Source organism: Callospermophilus lateralis, unplaced genomic scaffold (genome assembly GCF_048772815.1).
Source record: "Callospermophilus lateralis isolate mCalLat2 unplaced genomic scaffold, mCalLat2.hap1 Scaffold_74, whole genome shotgun sequence".
Classification (NCBI taxonomy): domain Eukaryota; kingdom Metazoa; phylum Chordata; class Mammalia; order Rodentia; family Sciuridae; genus Callospermophilus; species Callospermophilus lateralis.
Window position 1 is genome coordinate 4,146,991 of NW_027515420.1, and position 19,156 is coordinate 4,166,146.

The window sequence follows — 19,156 nt, forward strand, 5'->3', positions numbered from 1 at the left end:
GAGAAAGAGAGAGGGAGAGAGAGAGGAAGAGAGAACACATAGAGTTTCATAATGAAATTTAAAGTGATTTATAATTTTGTGCCAAGAATAAGTGTGTGGTGCACACATATGGAGATACACACATAAATATAAATTTTTCAAAGAGTGTGTCATTTTATATGTCCTCACTGTTTGTGTTTATCAGTCATTTGGTATTTACCCTTATCAATGGTATAGGAAGATTTTTCTATTTTTATTTGATAGGAAAATGTTATCTTGTTTTTATTCATATTCATTAGAGAACTGGTCAAGTAAAATGTCTTTTTACCTAAAGCTTATTATTCATATATAAGTACTATTCTATAAAGCTATTGTTAAAGTTCATAATTGAAAATCAATTTATCTATCTTATTGGTGGTGGGCTCATCACTTCTTTATTAGCAATATTTATGACTTTAGTCACAAACATTGCTATAATTTCCTATTTTATACAGATAAACAACTCATGATTTTTAATGAATCATATTTATTTATATTTTCTATTGTAACTTTTTTATTATTTCTAGTTTAGAAATTATATTTTTTTTGCCTGATCAGTGCATTACTTTGAACAGTGAAGTTGATTAGTGAATTATATTTGATTGCTAAGAAAATTTTGAAATCCCCCAACCCTCATATTCAATTCTGTTCTTTATAATAGCATCAAGAATCCAATAATATCTAAGTTCTCAGCTTGATTGACTTTTTTAATTTTAATTTCAGAGAATAAAAGACCATGCATTGAATTCTCTCATCTAAGTGTAAAGAATTCCTTAAATGATTTGTTTATTCCCAGATTAAAGATAGTTCTGATGATGTATACAAGGAACAACCTGAACTGTGCTGAGCCACTTTTAGGGCTCAATAACTCACTCAATGTTAATTTCAACACACAAAAGAAGACAGTCTGGCTGATTCATGGATACAGACCAATGGGCTCCACCCCATCATGGCTTTCAAATTTTGTAAGGAGTTTATTGCATAAAGAAGATATTAATGTAATTGTAGTAGACTGGAACCATGGTGCTACAACTTTTATTTATAACAGAGCAGTTAAAAACACCAGAAAAGTTGCTGAGAATTTGACTGAGTACATTCAATATCTTTTGGTAAGTCTGGAAATTTTATCATTAATCTTGCTATACAATATATAATGTGTTATGTAATACTACTTGTGATAATAAAAGTAATACTTTTTCCCATAAGCATTTCGAATTATAGCTTTGAAATTCTAATTTGTGCAGTCTTATTATCTTTGCATCAAAATATAATTGTATATCTAAATTTACCTTGTTTTAAAATATTTCTCATAAACATTTATTATGATTAATTTAAAACATTGTAAGACTTTTTGACTCTAACTAAATTGACTTCAGAATAAAGTAGTGATCCTAAGTGGGCAGAGGGGATAAAGTATATAATCTTTTCATTCTTTGGATATTCTCCCTAAAATATGTCTTAAAATGTTTACATTAATCAAATATGAATTTGGTAAAAGACAGGGGAAAACAGTCTGAAAAGTAGATTAATTTTATCAATGTCAAAAGAAATTCCATTCAGGTTTGCTCAAAGTGGGGATGGGTCAGGTAAATTTAGGCCAGTTCTGGGTCATCTATAGTTTGAATGAGTTTTCTTAACCATGTCAACCTTTATGGAGACTCATGTTTGTCCTGAGAGGTGGTGGTTATGGGTAATTGAAAGACAGAAGGGTTAATTTGGTCTGTGGTACATTCTTGGGCTTGAAATTGCACATGTTGTGCTGAACTTCCAACTCTTTGCTGAAATTAAACAAGCATAGCAAATCCAAGAAGCAGCTAAATATAGTGGCTAGAAGTCAGACTCAGTGGTTCAAAGTCCAGATCCTTCACTAACCATCACAATTCGTTAACCTCTCTATGTGCATTTCCTTATTTTTGCATTTAAGATAAAATTTTATAATAATGTTTGTAGAAATATTAGAAGAATACATAGATATATAAAAATGTTCATGTGTATGTATGTGTTTAACCAATGAATACCATTTAGTAATCATTGAATACAATCAACTTTCATTATTATTTTTATGTTTCCTAATTTGGAGAAAATCATACCATCCCTGTGAAAGGCAAAGGAGATAATTGCCTTACTCATTGCTATCAGTAGGTTATAAAAGTGCACAATCAATTTTTTTCTGGTTATAGATTTTACATAATAAAAATGAACCTCAAAGTATGGAAAGGGTGAGAGATAAGTAGAGAAACTTGGAAAAATTTGAAGCATAGATAAATTTCTAGCAATACTTCAAAGTTCAGTAACTGTTTTAAAAAATAACACAAATTGTTCAGGAGCACTAAACTTTGGAGAAATATTTCCTTCAAGATTTGGGGAATTGCTCTGAAGTATTTTAAGAACTTTATTGCTTTGTGCTGGGAAAGCCTGTCTAGTTTTCCCTTAGTGGCAATTTACATCTTTCTGTAAGCCTTCAGGCATGTCACCATGAAGACTAGACATGATCTGCCCACAAGTCTTCTCTTATTTCCTTATGAATATGGTGGAAGAAATACACCCTCATGTAAGCTCCTAACACCTCCATCTTCCCACCTCTACCCATTGACTAACAGGTTTTCAAACCCTGACCTTGGCAGATTAGATTCCATCTCTATCCGGCTTGTGATAGGGGAAGCCACTTAAAATCCATAATCCTCATTTTATCATTTCTGAAGTAGAAATGATTATTACACTTTCACCAGCTTTTCTAGGATTTTTGATAGAATCTAAACAGAGAAAATGGAGAGACAGATTAGCATAAACTTTGGAGTCAGATTGATCTGGGGTATGTCTTAATTCATTTGAACTGCTGTAACAAAAAACAAGCTATACATAGTGACTTACCTTTAAATAAAAGTTTAATGATAATTAAATAAAAGTGTAATGATAATTAAATAAAATTTTAACTTGTTTCAAAAATTTAAAAAGTTATCTTCTCTTTCTCCCAGAAATGAATTAAGCCATGAGAAAAAAAAAAAAAGAAGAATGAGTTTTAGATCATGGTTGTGTGAGACAGAATTTGTAAATACCCAAAATAAAAATTGTGACATTCTTAATTTCAATTGTAGACACATGGAGCATCTCTTGACAATTTTCACTTCATAGGCATGAGCTTGAGAGCTCATATTAGTGGTTTTGTTGGAAAGATATTTCATGGTGGACTTGGAAGAATAACAGGTAAAACAATCTTTAATAAATTATTATTTTAGCACACTTTTAAGTATCAGAAGTTATTTAAAATTTATCAGGTACAAAAATGAAGCAATAGAAATTATGTATGCACATTTATTTTTCTGTACTCGTCTTCAAATATTAGATATAAGTAAGATTCTAAAATATTTTTTAGTTCTGAATACAGCTCGTATGATTTGAGATAGAAATGAGAGGAAAAGATTTATCCCTGTATTTCTATCTAAATTATTGTTGTAAGAATACACAGGAAAATTTGGCACATTAAATTAAACTTCATTGTACTTCATGTATGCTGAGATAAGAATGATAAGAATATGGTGATGTACTTAATTTTCACAAAACTGTATTTCAGTTTTTAAAGTGTTTTACTTGAGTGCTAGAAGAATCAAGAGTCGGTATCCAAGTCTGAGGGGTTCTGATTCCCAATTTCCCACATATTCCCATGACAGAGTTACTGTATCCACAAAACTCAGTAACCAAATAATGCCAAAATAGACTTTCTTCCTTCCTCTAGAAGTTGTGGTGATTTTAGAAGAAGTACAATATCCTTCCTTGAACAATTTATGTTATTTTTAAAAGTTATTTATATGTATGTCTGTAGAATATTGATAACATTTTGAAGTATTAATAAAAGACAATAAGCTTTTAGTTGAGTTTTAGAAAAGAGGAAAAGGAGACGAGAAAAAATTTGTATGGATGGATATATATCTCTACCTATTAGTCAAATTTAATGGCTCCATATTGGGACTATTTAAATAAAATAAGAATACTAGAAGGGCCCAAGATGAGCAACATATTTTTCAAATAAATTTTTAAGACGGTACTTTCTTCCACCTCATAGATGCTGTCAAGGAAATTAATTTTATCTCCCCTGACTTTTGATACAATTCAGAAAGTCATGAGTCTAAAATTTTATGTAAAATTTAAGCAACTCTATAAGTAATACTTATATTACATAGAAATTTTAAATATTTTTTTTTCTTAAGAGAATGTGTACACATACTATTTATTATCTTTTCCCCTCCAGGAGAAGTTATAGTTGTTATTAAACACAGAACTTCTCATTTGCTAATAATTGTTACCTAAACAAAAATTCTAGAAATGTTTCAAAATGTTGTGTGTAGGGATCTCTAAGGTGGTTTAGTTTGACTGTCTTCAAATGTTGATATTAAGTATTAAAATAATGAAGATACATGCTAGTTATCAAGTTTTACTTACCTTTAAATATGATTTTTGGGCAGATTTCAACTTAAAGTGCTTAGTATGTTTCTAATGTAATATTAATAATACAACCATGCAATAAATGTGCATCAAGTAAGACTTGATTAGATTAATCATTCCTTTCTTGAATTTTAGGTCTTGATCCTGCTGGGCCAAGATTTACTGGAAAACCATCAAATAGTAGATTAGATTACACTGATGCAAAATTTGTAGATGTCATCCATTCTGATGTCAAAGGTAAAGCAGTGGCTTAATGATTTAAAAATGAAAAAATAAATGTAGACCCTGGAGAAGAGGAGATAACAAGAGGAAGAAGGGATGTGCATAAGATGTTTCATGTTAATGATTTCCTGCATTGTCGAATGACACTGCTTGTCTCAGTTTGCCTCATTCAGGTTTCAAGAAGTAGCACATCATCCTAAAAATGAAAATTTTGGGTAACATAATTTGTTCTATTCAAGCCATTAATAGTCATTTATTTGATCCTCTTCCCCCCTTTTTTTAAACCTAAATTCCATCTTTTAAAAAATAACTTCAGAATCTAGGTATTAAATTAATTTGGAATAAAAAGGGCTAAGTATTGCTAAGGCAGTCTTGAAGAAAAAAGGTACATATTTTTCACAGATGTCAAATTTTATTATAAACACATAGAAATGAAGACAGTGTGGCACTAACATAAGGAAGACAAAAAATTCAATAAAATAAAATAACTTTTTTGTAAAACTTCTGAGATTTATGGCAGGTGGGGCACAGCTGGGCAAAATGAAATGAAAATGAAATTTCAGCAATTATTTCTGTTTCAACCTGTTAATTATTGAAGTTGGGGAAAAAACCCTCTAACTCATATATAATTAAAATCCTGTCCACATTGTGCATATAGTATGGAAAAGGAACGGCAAAGAGTTTATGTAGTATCAATTTTAAAATCTTCATAATATTGGAGTAGAGAATAGTATTTTCTTCAAATCACACAAAGCTCATAACCCAAGACAGAAGACTTAAATAATTGTTTACATAAAGACTGAGAACTTAATAAAAAAAAACTTTCAGAAAGTAAAAAGCAAGGGGTTGGGGTTCTGGCTCAGTGGTACAAACCTAGACTAGCATGTATGAGGCACTGGGTTCAATCCTCAGCACCACATATAAATAAATAAAATAAATGTCCATTGACAACTAAAATATATGGAAAAAAATTAAAGAGCAAACCAAAAATATGGGGAGAAAGAGCTTTAAGACAAGAGTGCATTAATAATAAGGACAAAAATAATCAAATTTTAAAAATCAAGGCTTGGACTGGGTTTGTGGTTCAGTGGTAGAACACTTGCCTGGCATATGTGAGGCACTGGGTTCAATCCTCTGCACCACATAAAAATAAATAAATAAATAAAGATATTGTGTTCATATACAACTAAAAAAATATTTAAAAAAAAAATCAAGGCTTGATAAGGCATTTTTATAAAGGAAAAATTCCAAATAAATTATAACCATATGGAACATTTTTAAAGTTAGTAAAAAGAAAAATGCAAATTAAAACTTGAATGAAATACCACATTCTTATAAAGAGACCCAAAATTCAAAACCCTGGCAAGACCATTTGTTAAAGAGGTTATAGAACAACAGAAATATTCAAATGTGGTTGATAGAGGCTCAAATTGGTGCTGCCATTTTGGAAACACTTTTGCATTTTTTATTAAAACTGAAGATATTCATGGTCTATAAAACAGCAATTCCACTTCCAAGTGTACAGTCAATAGATTTGCCTTTGCATGTACATGAATATATGTTCAATACTATTCAGAGTATGAATGAATATTATCCTGAAAATTGAAGCAACACAAATGTCTCCCAACTGGAGAGGACAAATAAAGCTGTGGAATACTCATACACTGAAGGGCTACATAGCAGTAAATAACCTTCACACCTGATCATGTGGAGTAACACCACAAACAGACTGATCATTAGAAAAAAACAGTCACAAAAGCATATGTATATGTTTTATGTATATGTAGTGTCTTGTATATATTCATAGCATATAAATTTATATAAAAAATGATTTCATTAAAGGAAAGGATGTTGGTTATCTTTAGAGGATAGATAAAAGCTTGTGACTGGATAAAGGCCAATGAGGTTTCTAGGTGCTGTTTCTTGACATGAGTAGGTACGAGGCTACTTGCCTCATAATAGTATATTTGTAGCCCTTTATTTTATGTTACGTTCTTATGTTGTTATAATTTATAATAAAAAGAAAATGGAAAGGCCATATTTGTTCTCCCCATCATTCTTAAACTCAAGGGAATTAATGATCTAAGCTGACCAAGCCGCCCAGCTCCCTGCATCTGATAAGAAGAAAAATAACATATCTGAATGAAGGGCTGTTTCTAAGTTTATAATAAGTATCTTTTGCTTCCCCTTGATCCTGGAGCTTTCCTGTTTGGGTCAACCCCAGTGGCAGATTGGAGAAATAGCAGGTTCCAAAATTAGAACCCAACATTGCACTTAGATGTTAGGAAACTTCAGAGATCTCCAAATTGTTGGATTTCATATTTGCTTAAATGCCATAAGCTGAGCATAAGATGAGACGTAAAGAGGGACTCGACTCTTCTTTTAGTCATACAACGCATAAGCTGCCCTGGAATCTGGCGACTTTAATTAAAGTCATCTAAGTTGTCTTTTATATTTCCTTAAATGTTAAAGGTCCTCACTTCCCCACAATGATGTATATCACCAGTGCTCTCACGTCCCTCTAATACCTCCCTAGCTGTTACTGTGTTCTCTTACTATTATATACTAGTTAAATTTGCTGGATCTTAATCTTTGGCATTTTATTTTTTTGTACCAGAGATTGAACCCAGCTTAATCACTGAGCATATTACCATAGATAAAGATAAAAATATAGATAGATATATTTTTTAATTTATAGAGAGGGTCTCATTAAGTTTCTTAGGACCTCACTAAATTGCTGAGGCTGAATCTTTGGCATCATAATTCTTAATGTCAGACTCAATTATTTTATTGTTATGCTAAACATTTTGCTGATTTCTTCCAAGTGTTAACTGTGTTAATTTCTTGTGCCTTAAGCCAAAGCATTTCAATCTTACTTGGCAACAGGGTTTTATAATGGTAGTCCTGAATTTTCTGAGCTTACTACCTTTTTTCATTCTAGTGACTCCCTGGGTATTAGACTGCATATTGATAATGGACTCAGAATTTCAACTTTCACCAGTGCCCCAAAGATCTACAGATCTACAGAATCCTGGGACTCATAGCTTCAAGTTGCAAGCCACCCTGACTCAAGTCATACCAGCTGAGGCAGTGTGCTCTTAAGGTTTTACCAGTTAGCATCAGTGGCTCCCAGGCATGATAACCCCAAATGAGAATAAATCCTCACCCTGACCAGAAGGGTCATATATAATGTGAATTCTTGTCTTCTGATGATCCTTCTTACATGTTATGCTCCAGCCACCTGGCTTCCTTAAATACTCCAAGTCTACTCGCTCACATATCACCGTGGCTTACTACTCACATCCTCCATATCTTTATTCACTTTCAGCCTCCTCAGTGGGAAGCACAAACTACTGAAAAGTTCAGCTACCACCTTAGCTAGGTGTGCTCTGTGCCCTGTTCCACTTGCTCCAAAGCACTTATCTTGAATATTATATTTTTATTTGTCTCATATTTTCCTTCCACTAGAAAGTATATTCCACTACAAGGATTTTTGCTCTATTTTTTAAAAACTTATTTATGTACTTAGAGCATAAAGAACTATGACTGGCCCATAGTAAACTGGTGACTGGTAAATATATAAAATCAATAAAATATAATCGCACAAAGAATTAATTTGAAAAACTAACATGATAGAAACTCATATCTGAAAAATAGCTTTTATTTTATTTTCAATTTAAAAATTAGAGTACTTTTCAATAGAATTTGTAAGCAATTTTGTTTTAAGTGATTGTTGCCTACCTGATTATATACACTTTGTGATTCTTGGGTACTTTTCTTCTAAGGTTTAGGTATCCAAGAGCCATTTTGACATATAGATTTTTATCCAAATGGAGGAAAAAAAACAACCTGGATGTCCTAAGTCAATTTTTTCAGGTATATGAAATAGTATTTGCAAATGAACTATGCATGATTGGAAATGGTGAAAGAAAATAATTTATTTTTTCTTTTTTAATCTTTGGGCAATAGTTTGATTTAATCTTTTTTCCCCAAGATTCAGGATAGTTATTGATCATAAATACTTTAATTTGACGCTGAGTCATTCATAAAGATTGCCAGTAGTCATATCATTTGGTTATGAATGAGACCTATTATGTAATGTTTCCAGTGTTTTTAGTTCATCATTTTAAATATTAGGAAAACTTTTAAGTTATTGAGAAAGCACCATGTAGCTAAAGTATCATGTAACACACATTTGATCTCAAAATTCAATATTCACCATCACCATTTTATTGTACAAACAAATATTCTCAATTCTTGATTGTCTTATATAGAGAGATAGATGAACAGCTGCTACAGGTGTGGAATTTGGCTCATCTTAAAGCCATGGTGATAAATATTCTTAGGTTCACAGCAGTAATGAGTAAGACATAAGACAGGACCAAAAGCTGCTGAAGATATACGAGTTTGGTGAAAGGGAGAGGATGCTAGACCTTGGGATAGGAAAGAGAGATCATAAAGTTTCAATGTCATCTGCTTCCATAGGTATTCCTAATGCTGGATGGAAATCTTAGAGGTAGAGAATTAGAAGGGAGAGATATATACTAGTTATTAAATATGCTAGCTTTGTGTTTTTACAACCTGCTTCTATTGAAATTAAACATCCTTGCTGTATTAGTAATTACTTAATGAAAAATATTATTAATTTTCCTGCAAAAGATATGCTAAAGTTAAATTTTTAATGGTACTGTTTGTTAAGGGGCTTGAGATATAACTAAATTGTAGTCAACAATTTCATAATTATGAGGTGCACAGAATTTAGTAGAACTTAATCTTCAGTTTTTCTTTAATTAATCTCAGTTTAATACATCTATAGTTCTTTTGCTTTTTTTCCCCCTTAAGGATTGGAATATATTAAGTGTGACCACCAGCGAGCAATTCACTTGTTCATGGCAACTTTGGAAACAAACTGCATTTTTGTTTCATTTTCTTGTTCTTCATACAGAGATTACAAGGCTAGGTTATGTGTGGACTGTGGCAGCTTTAAGGAAAACTCATGTCCTAGGCTAGGTAAGAGGAATTGGTATAGTTACTGTAATTCCTTTTGAAAATGAATACCCTAATTATTAGTATTTTCTGCTGAATTTAAATCATAAAATCAATTATTTATGTTATGTGTTAATTTGCTAACATTTTATGGAAAATGCACCTGTGGAGATGTGGTACTGTCAGAATAAATATTTTATTTACTACTAAATTTTAAAAGATAATTAACGAGAGAAATAGATCAACTGCCTTCATGTACTTAATATAGAGGGCAGATTTCAATGACCTCATTATGACCCATGTTTTTGATAGCCAAATGGATCTAACTATTTATCATCAAATTATATTTATATTTAAATAAAGAAACTTGCCCATTCTTTTCAGCCCTGAGAATTTGTTTTTAATGTGAAGTTTCAGGAGCAAGTGAAGAGGTGTGAACTACAGATAGATTTCCATTTGGTATCAGCAAGTAGTCATGAATCCTACATGGTTCACACCTTCTAAATCAATAAAGCTTGGTAAGAGCATTTAGGCATTGCAGCTTCTGAAAATTAAAGTATTCCAGTGGAAAACTATAAAGCAAAAAGAATGCATATGAAAGTAGAATGTTAGAATTTCAGGGACTGTTCAGTGTTTTCCAAAGAAAATACTAGAGCCTAGCATATAAATGTCCAGTCAGTATCAAGGAAAAATATTCCAGAAATGTTTCTAAAACCAAAGGAGCTCTAAGAGTAAGTAATGATTACAAAGGCTGAATCCAATCATATGCAACCAGTTTTCTTTAGCAGGACTAAGATATATGGAAAATCTCTAGGCAGGTATGCATTACACAAAATTGTTATTATCCTAGTTCACGTCTGCCCACATGACATCATGTGGGTTCATTTTCTGCAGAGCTCTTTTAGGATTGTTTTTTTGGTCTTATTGTTTTTTCATATTTGACCCAAATTGGTTAAGAGCATAAGTGGGGGCTGGGGTTGTGGCCCAGCGGTAAAGCGCTCATCTAGCACATGCGAGGCCCTGGATTCAATCCTCAGCACCACATAAAAATTAATGAATATATTGTGTCCAACCAAAAAATAAATGTTAAAAAAAAAGAGAGCAAAAGTAGGAACTAAAGATAAACATGTGAAATCTCCACTAAGCATTCTTTCTACTTCATTCAGATCTCCATGTTGGAGGTAGGAGTTGAGGAACAAAGAAGCATTTGAAGTATGTTTGTGCATATATATTTAATAAATATTTAAATTTTATAAATATGGAAATCTGTTATATATAATAAAATTCTATATGCATATGTGTACATTTATTAAATATGTTATCTACTATGTGACTGTGTATAGATGCCCTTTATGCTATTAACATATTTATATTGTACATCATCTATATACATGCATATCATATGTGTATGTATGTATACATGTGTATATAGGAAAATTGAGGGCTATACCCAAAGAACTAAATTATATGTTCATTTGCTACATTGTATTCTGCAGAACTTACTAAAGAGTTACAGGTACAATTATGAATTCATAATATAGTAGTAAAACCTATTATAAATACACTATAAGTCTTGTGATGTGTTAAATTCTGATTAGACTGTAAGAGAGTGGATTTATTGATGAATCCTGAATTTGAGTTATTATTGTAGTTGAAATAAGTAGAATACTATACTTTTTTTTTAGTTGTCAGTGGACCTTTTTATTTATTTATTTATATGCAATGCTGAGGATCAAACACAGGGCCTCACACATGCCAGGCAAGTACTGTACCACTGAGACCAGCTCCAGTTACCAATACCACATCATTTGAAAAATGTTTTTTAAATTATTAAAATCTATGACTGTGATTATTGCAATGATTATACTTATTAATTCTTTAGTTATATTTTAGGGATTTGAAATATGCATGTTATTTGATAGAAGTTCAATATCCAATGTTCTGTTTCTTAAATCTTAGGTTATGAAGCTAAGCTATGGAAAATTGGCTTAAAAGGAAGAGTGGAAGGATGGCCTCATAGGACCATTGTGTATTTGGATACTAGTAGTACAAGTCCATTTTGTAGTAAGTTGTTAACATTTTTAATAAATGAAAAAATATTATTTTATTTGTATTCCTTTAAAATTTTTTTTTGCACCAAGGATTGAACTCAGGTGTGGTGAGCTGTTTCTGCAGATTATGGTCGCCATTGCAAGATGGCGCTGACTCCACTGTGGTCTGTAACAAACAACTCCTTGTTTGGGAGAGTTGGTGCATGGTTTCTCAGCACCCTGTGAGAAAGTTCCACGTGGCAGCTTCGCATTGGGGCTTGGAATGCTTTATTAAGGCTGGGAGGGGCATCCGAGAAAGGAATTAGAAGAAATATCAAGGGCCTGAATAAACTGCTGAAAGAAGATTCCTGAGTTGCGTCTTCCTTGCGGGCAAGGGGTCGCGACAAGTGGTGCTGAAAACCCGGGAACCAGAACTTTCAGCAGTCAGGGGTGGTGCACCGGTTAGTCCTAGGTAAGTGGAACCCGCTATCAAAGCGGACATCAGTCCCAGATAATTGGGACCCGCTATCAAAACAGAGATTAGTCCCAGGTAATTGGGACCCGCTATCAAAGCGGAGATTAGTCCTAGGTAATTGGGACCCACTATCAAAGCGGCAGCTCCTCTGTAAAGCCAGAGAGAGCATTACATCTTATTGCAGCTGCACTGTGTACTTTCGCTCTTACTTTTTCACTTTTGTTTTTTGTGCGTCTTTTGATGTGTCATGGGTGCCGTATCTTCAAGTCCGCTTCTCCTGGCCCTAGATAACCTGTTACGTTCCAAGGGCCTAAAAGTGAAATGTAGTACTTTACAGAGATTTTTACAGAAGACAGATATTGCTGCACCGTGGTTTCTGTTCTCGGGCAGCTTTACTCTACCTAGCTGGGATAAGTTAGGCACAGATCTTGAGTTTGCTTCTGAGCAGGGCATATTAGAGGGTGGGGTGATACCCCTTTGGAAGATGATCCGTAGTTGCCTCGCAGATGGCAGATGTCAGGAAGCACTTACTAAAGGACAAGAAGTTTTAGAGCAATTACATGAAGAAAGATCAGAAATGGCAGGCAGTGAGGTATTTCAGGAGGGTGGGAGTGTGCGGAGCGAGAAACAGGGGAGGAAACAATTATCTCCGGCAGGCAGTGAGGTATTTCAGGAGGATGGCAGTGTGCGGAGCGAGAAACAGGGGAGGAGGCGATTGTCTCTGGCATGGAGTGAAATATTTCAGGAGGAAAGGAATGTGCAGAGCGAGAAACGGGGGAGGAAACGCTTGTATCCAGATCTCAGTACACTGCGCACACTCCCATGCAAAAGTGGGTCAGAAGAGGAGGAGGATGAGGAGGAGGAGCTCGGGAGACTGTCTCGGCAGCTAGGGAGTCTAACTATGGGAGAAGGGAACAAAAATAAACAGGAGCTCAGAAAGAAAAAGAAAAAAAAAATGATCCTCCGGACCCGCCGCCGTACGGTGGGGGTGTTTTGAGGAGAGCTTTCCATGCCCAAACATAGAGGGGGCTGTTAACATTTTTACTGATGGTTCCAATTCTGGAATGGGAGCCTACGTAATTAATGACTCTCCCCCTATCCAGCATCAATTTGCTCCTGGAAATCCACAATGGGTAGAACTACAAATTGTTATTGAAGTTTTTAAACAATGTTCTTTTCCTTTTAATCTTATTTCAGACTCCAGCTATGTGGTACAAGCACTAAAAGTCCTGGAGGCCGTGGGAACTATTAGTGATGCCCACAATGTGTCTGTTTACTTTACTCAGCTTCAACAGCTTATCTCTAACCACACTGCTTCTTTTTATCCAATGCACATCAGGCCTCACACCTCCCTTTCTGGTCCGTTATCACAGGGTAATGCCTGTGCGGACTTAGCCACTAGAGGTCAATTGATATGCTTGGTTTCCTCCTTAGAGGGGGCTAAGTTGTTTCACCAAAACTTCCATGTTAATGCATTAATGCTGCACAGGCGTTTTTCCATTTCAAGAGCGGATGCTCGGCAGATAGTATTGCAATGTCCCCATTGTGTCACATTTCTTCATCCCCCTAATTATGGAGTAAACCCACGGGGATTAAAGCCATTGATTGTTTGGCAAATGGATGTGACACATATACCTGACTTTGGTAACCTTAAGTATGTGCATGTTTCCGTTGATACGTGCTCTGGAATTATCCATGCTTCTGCTTTATCGGGAGAAAAGGCACGTAATGTCATTACTCACTGTTTAGAGGCATGGACAGTATGGGGTGCACCTGCATCCCTTAAGACTGATAATGGACCTGCTTATACTGGCAGACAATTAACAGCTTTTTGTTCTACTATGGGAGTGCAACTTACTCATGGTTTGCCTTATAATCCTCAAGGACAAGGCATTGTTGAGCATGCTCATCGCACCTTAAAGGAAACTTTACAAAAACAAAAAGGGGGAATAGGAGCTGAACACACTCCTAAAGAACGCCTGTCCTTAGCTCTCTTTACCATTAATTTTTTGAATTTGGATATTCATGGTCGCTCTGCAGCCGATAGACATGTGTCCCCTCAGCCCTCTGTGATTGGCTATGTTAAGTGGAAGGATGTTCTTACGGGCCAATGGAACGGCCCTGACCCCGTGCTGACATGGGCACGAGGATCTGTATGTGTTTTTCCCCAGGATCGTATGGAACCATTGTGGGTCCCTGAACGCTTGACAAGAAGAGTCTCAACATCAACTGACCAGCAACAAGAGATACCACAACAATCCTGTGATGAGGATCTTCATTCTGCTAAGTGCTCTGGCTCTGGTGCTGGTGCCAATGGCACAGGCGACACCAATGCGGTGGTGGGCAGTGGCACGGGCATGGCCAATGCCGATGCTGGTTCATGGTAATTCTAGTGTCCTCTCCACTCTTTTTTCTACCTCATGTGAGATGTCTACTCCCTGTGCCTCTCCTAGAGGGGACATGGAGAGAATTTTTAATCAATCTCAAGTTAATCTCACAGGAGTTTTTTGTTTCAGCCTTAGAAACGCTAATTGCATTAGCCTTAAGACCAAAAATTTGACTAACTGGGAGGACCCATTGTGGTCCAATCAGGTCTCAGGAAGCATTATCAGTGCTGTATTGAGCAAGGTAGTTTCGGGGAAACAATCAGGCTCAGAGACCCCCGCAAACAGCAGCTCTGCTCTTAACATAACTACCTTGGCTATTATCTCCGAGGTACTAATCCCAGTGCCTCCTTCTTCTAGTAGTATTTATAATGCCACTCATTTCAAGGCCTCTCCTTACTGTTCCCCTAATCTTGGTTTCCCCCCAACATTTACGCCTTGTCAGGATCATTCTTGGGAGAAACATCAAGTTGCTAAAGGTTTCTCCCTTTCCCCCTCTCTTAATAAGTATGTTTATAACTTTAACAATAGTGCCAACTCCTCTACAGGAGTAGGTTGGTCCTGGTTTCAATGGCTGATTTTCAATGAAAAGGGGGCTTCAGCCGATATTTCCGCACTGGCTCAGTTGGTAGGAGCCAAAAGTTGGCTGGCTAATATTTCTGGTACTGTTAGGGAAAGTGAACAAGGTAATAGACTTACATCTGTTTCATTCAACTCTCTGTTGTATAATGCCGCATAGCCTCCTGCTATGGTCTGTGTCCAGTCCCCCTTCTTATTCCTTTTGGCTAAGGCCACCTCATCGAGGATGCTGGATTGTTCTCATACTACCTGTCTCTTATCTGAGTGTTGGAATGGTTCCTGGACTGTAACAGCGATTATAAAAATTCCAACTTTCGCCCCAATCCCGGTCACTGCGGATCCTGATAAATTCCCTATTGTTGAGCTACTTAGAGTCCGCAGAGATTTTGGAATCACAGCGGCTATAGTGACAGCCGTGGCAGTACCTGCTGCTGCAGCGGTTACGGCCGGAGTGGCTATGGCCAATCAAGTACAAACTGCTGCCACCATTATTCAAGTTGTCCAACAAACTTCCACCATACTTGAATCCCAAAATACAATTAATCAACATATTTTGTCAGGGATTTTAGCTGCCAACCAAAGAATAGATTTACTCCAAGCTCAGGTAGAAGAATTGGCTGACTTAGTGCTTTTGGGTTGTGTTGACCAACGTGCACATTTATGCATAACCTCTGTCAGATTTAATGATTCCAGGAATGCTTCCCGCATCATTGGCAAATATTTGGCTGGAAATTGGTCCATGAAAGCGGAAGACATGATCCAGTCTCAACTAACCCAGATAGCTGTCTTGAATAGCACTCGTGTTGATCCCGTGACTTTGGGTCAATTCACCAATTGGATATCTTCTGCTTTTTCCTATTTTAAAGAGTGGGTGGGGGTAGACATTTTTGGTGCAATGTGTTGCTTCGGTATGTTTCTCTGTTTGTGGTTTCTCTGTCGTCTCAAGGCCCGCAATGCTCACGATAAGGCTATGATCATCCAAGCTCTTGCAGCTTTAGTAAATGGCAATTCACCTCAAGTCTGGCTTGCGCAGCTTAAACAGTAAATCTTTGACATGGTCGTTGCACCCCAAGTTATTATAACATTGCACTGGGATCGGCATGTCTTTCCTCGTTATTCTCTTAGTGTTGGAAAGCCCTTGCACTCTGCCGGTCTTGCTGCCATTGCACGCAGGTGGGTTTCCACACTAATGCTTCTCTATCACCTTAAAGTCCGTGCCTTTCTTTCAGGGTGCTGTCAACTCATTTGTCATTGTGTACAGCCACAGTTCAGCCTCAGCTGTCCCCCTTCGTCCACCTTCATCACGATACAGGATGCAAGGCAAGGCACTGCACTTGAGTGATCCTTGAAGTGGACCTCAAGGAGAGCATGTCCTATTGCATGCGGGTTTGATGTCCACGCCCCACCCCACAAAAAAAGGCGTCCGCTGATATGGCTTCAGATCTGGGGAAGGGCCCTCCTTAGGACTGAGCCATACTATGCAGCCACTTCTGCACAGTGGGATAGGACCTCTACTCTCGCGTGTATTGTTTTCAAAAAACTGAAGGGGGGAACTGTGGTGAGCCGTTTCTGCAGATTATGGTCGCCATTGCAAGATGGTGCTGGCTCCACTGTGGTCTGTAACAAACAACTCCTTGTTTGGGAGAGTTGGTGCATGGTTTCTCAGCACCCTGTGAGAAAGTTCCACGTGGCAGCTTCACATTGGGGCTTGGAATGCTTTATTAAGGCTGGGAGGGGCATCCTAGAAAGGAATTAGAAGAAATATCAAGGGCCTGAATAAACTGCTGAAAGAAGATTCCTGAGTTGCGTCTTCCTTCTGGGCAAGGGGTCGCGACACTCAGGGGCATTAACCACTAAGCCACATCCCCAGTCCTTTTTTATGTTTTATTTTGAGACAGGGTCTTCCTGAGTTGCTGAGCGCCTCACTAAATTGCAGGGGCTGGCTTTGAATTCAAGATCCTCCTGCCTCAGCCTCCAAAGCTGCTGGTATTATAGGCATGTGCCACCGTGCCTGCTGTAGTCCTTTTTATTTTATTGAAAATATGCTTTGCACTCTCCCAAATTCCATCACTTTAAAAAATTTGTTACAGATAGTTGAACAAATTTGACAAAGGACTTTATTTTTTAGATAAGTTGATCAGATGTTTGTATAATATTTTCCCAAAGAAATGATCTTAGTCTCCTTCAAAATAACATGATTTGTTTTCCAGAAATCATTTCAGCATATAAATCTTAGGAAGCATAAGACTTTTGTATATATTATTTATACCAAATTAAGACTTAAAGTGTATACATCTGAAAATGGCAAATAAGTAATAATCTCCCTAATATATTTAGAGTTAAATGAGAGAAAATGTGTAGAAGAGGAGAGAATGTTTTGCCAGTTGTATTACATAATTAACTTAAAGAGGACCCATGTAAGATAGCACAATTATTTTCTTTAGAGATGAAAAGCTGGAAGTGATTTATAAAGAAATCACTTTATATGGATATTATGAAGTTAGTTTCTAGTTAGTGGAATTGACTTTGGTGTCTGAGGAATTTAGGAGGGCCAGTTACTGTTAAGGTTTTGAAGTTGTACTCACTGTCAGTTCAAGATATTATAATTCTTTAAACCTTAATTGTATGTCCTGTTATACTGAATTGAGTCTGTCCACTAATGAATTAAAATTTTTATTTAATAATTTTAGATTTGCAAATAGAAGAACTAATACAGAGCTACACACCTTTTATCCAATTTCCCTCCATGGTAACATTTTATAATACTATAGGTAATATAATTTCATTAGCAGTATATTGATGTTTGTATAGTCCATCTTCTTTTTTCAAATTTTTTCCTAAATTGTGTATATATGTGTGTGTGTTTGTATGTATAATATGTATACAGATTAGTCACATGTATATGGTATGTCTCTACCACTACAGTGAAGATACTGAGCAGTTCATCACCCCAAGGATTTCTTATGTTGTGCTTTTATAACCATATATGCTATTTCCCAGCTGTCTCTGATTTCTGACATCCATTAAAATATATTTCTAAAGTTTTGTCATTTCAAAAATGTTAAAAGGAATTATTTAGTATGTGATTTTGTTGTTGGCTCTTCTTCATGCAACATAACCTGAAAGGTCATTCATGTAACATGTAAGAATAATTCATTCCTTTTCTTCTGTGAGTAGTATTCCAGAGTATGTATGCACTATAGTTTGACCGTTGACCTGTTAAAAGAGCATAGAGGATGAATTTAGTTTTTGGCTATTACAAATTATGCTATTAAGAATTTTGTGTACAAAGTTTTGTGTGAATATGTTTTCATTTTTGTCACAAGGCTCAGGAGTGCAATTGTTGTATCATAAACTAATTGCTTGCTTAAGTTTATAAGAAACTGACAATTGTTTTCCAAAATGGCTGTGTCATTTTGTATTCCCCTGAGAAAACTATGCGTGATCTATTTTCTCTGATTTCCACTTGGCTTTGTCATTATTTTTGAAATTTTACCGATTCTGATGAGCATATACTGACACCACATTTGACTTTAACTTGCATTGCCTGACATGTGATTATATTGAATATCTCTTTATAAGTCCTTTTTAGGTGAAGAGTGTGTTCACGCTTTTTGGCATTTTTCCAATTGGATTATTTTTTAACTATTGAGTTTGAGATATCTTTACATATTGTAGAAATTATTAATTATTAGTTATTTGGTCTGAAAATATTTTCTTAGGTTCTGTAACTCGTCTTCACAGTTTTTTACTGTTTCATGTTAGTTATACATGACATTAAGATTCATTTTTACAGAATTAAAAAAACATGGAATGTAAGTTACTAAAATTCTGTCTCCAGTATTTCCCCTTCCTCTTGCAGTTCCTTTCCTCTACTCTATAGACTTTTCTGCTGTTTATTTTTTAGGTTTCTTTTTGTTGTTGTTGTTAGTGTTTTGTGGAGATACCTGATTGTGGTGAGCCGTTTCTGCAGATAATGGTCGCCATTGCAAGATGGCGCTGGCTCCACTGTGGTCTGTAAC

The 19,156-nt window shown here is 35.6% G+C and overlaps 1 pseudogene; it reads left to right on the top strand.

The window, feature by feature from the left end:
• The first annotated feature begins 830 nt into the window (after positions 1-830).
• LOC143389908 (lipase member I-like) lies at positions 831-13,566 on the top strand (annotated as a pseudogene).
• The last annotated feature ends 5,590 nt before the right edge of the window (positions 13,567-19,156 follow it).